Source organism: Poecilia reticulata, linkage group LG10 (genome assembly GCF_000633615.1).
Source record: "Poecilia reticulata strain Guanapo linkage group LG10, Guppy_female_1.0+MT, whole genome shotgun sequence".
Taxonomy (NCBI): domain Eukaryota; kingdom Metazoa; phylum Chordata; class Actinopteri; order Cyprinodontiformes; family Poeciliidae; genus Poecilia; species Poecilia reticulata.
In genome coordinates, this window is record NC_024340.1 from 24,628,778 (window position 1) to 24,630,336 (window position 1,559).

The following is a 1,559-nucleotide window of genomic DNA, read 5'->3' on the forward strand; positions in this document are numbered from 1 at the left end:
TCTTCAACTAGAATCTTTATGGTACATTGTCCTGATAAACTGTTGGCTCCTTTATCTGTTGCTATGACTTCCATGTCATAAATCCTAAAATCTTCATAATTCAACATTCCTTTTACAGTAATTTCACCTGTGGTTGGATTCAAATTAAATGTTTCTTGTGTTTTCTCTGATGTATATAAACTGTATGAATAAGTAATGTCAGAATTTGATCCTTCGTCCAAATCTGTTGCATTGAGGTGAATAATTACACTTCCAATGGGCGAATTTTCCATTACTTGGACATTGTATGCTGCTTTATCAAATGCAGGTGCATTGTCGTTTGTATCTAAAACATGAACAACAATGCTAACAGTACCAGATCGAGCCGGTGTTCCTCCATCCACCGCCGTAAGTATTAATTTATGAAGTCCCTGCCTCTCCCGATCTAATGTCTTTTTCAGTATCAAATCAGCGAATTTTGATCCGTCTCTTCCCGTTTGAACTTCAATATTAAAATATTCACTTTCACTCAAATGATATGTTTTTAGTGAATTTGTTCCAACATCCTGGTCAACCGCATTGCTGAGAGAAAATCGCTCTCCCTTCGGCGTTGCTTCGGATATATCTAAATGAATGGCGTCTCTTCGAAATTGCGGGGCGTTGTCATTCATATCTAACACTTCTAACTCTATGTTGAATATCCGTAATGGGTTTTCCAGCGTTACTTCAAGTTTAAGATAACAAGAAGATTTTGTATAGCAAATATGCTCCCTGTCGATCTTCTCGACAATGTACAACTCGCCAGTCTCTTTGTTCACATCCAGATATTTCTTGTTAGTGATGATGTCAAGGCGCATCTTTCTCTTTGTCAATGTTTTAACGTCCAGACCAAGATCAGTCGCGAGGTTGGCGACTACTGATCCTTCTTTCATTTCCTCTGGTATGGAATAATGAGTCACTGAGCTTGATATTTCACAAAACACGGAAAAAAGAATCACGAGCAGCACGTACCTCTCCAATGATTTCTTTGTCAAAGCGGGATCCATTGTCACCTTCGGAATATCAACGTTTAAATTAAGAAGTAGCTCACGTTTTTATGCGATGCTTAATTTATTTTCGAAATGCTTCGATTCAAAAAGTCGTATGATATTCTAAAAGGAAATAAGTAAAATTATTAATATGAACTCCATTCTCGTAATGGTGTTTCAGCATCATGGAGCTGTCCAGTCTGTAGGAAAACGTAGCGGTAACAGCGACCTCTTATAATGACGTTTTGCACCCGGATTTCAAAAAACAAAACAGCGCCTCCAGTCTAGTGTAATCAAACTTGAATGTATAAAATTAATTTTGTGAAAATATTAATGTTTTTAAAGTAATGTCATTGCATACTGGAAAAGTAAAATGTCCCAAATATTTTAAATTTCTCATGTAAAAATCCTTCCCATTAATTTTCAGTGGTGTGATATTTGAAATACAGGTAATATTATGAAGGATATATCAACATTATTATTATTATTATTATTATTATTATTATTATTATTATTATTATTATTATTATTATTATTATTATTATTATTATT

General features: G+C 34.4%; 1 protein-coding gene across 5 annotated transcripts in view; it reads right to left on the minus strand.

Moving 5' to 3' along the window:
- Positions 1-1,559, minus strand: part of pcdhb (protocadherin b) — a 37,935-nt gene that overhangs the window by 30,939 nt on the left and 5,437 nt on the right. The window lies entirely within an intron of this gene.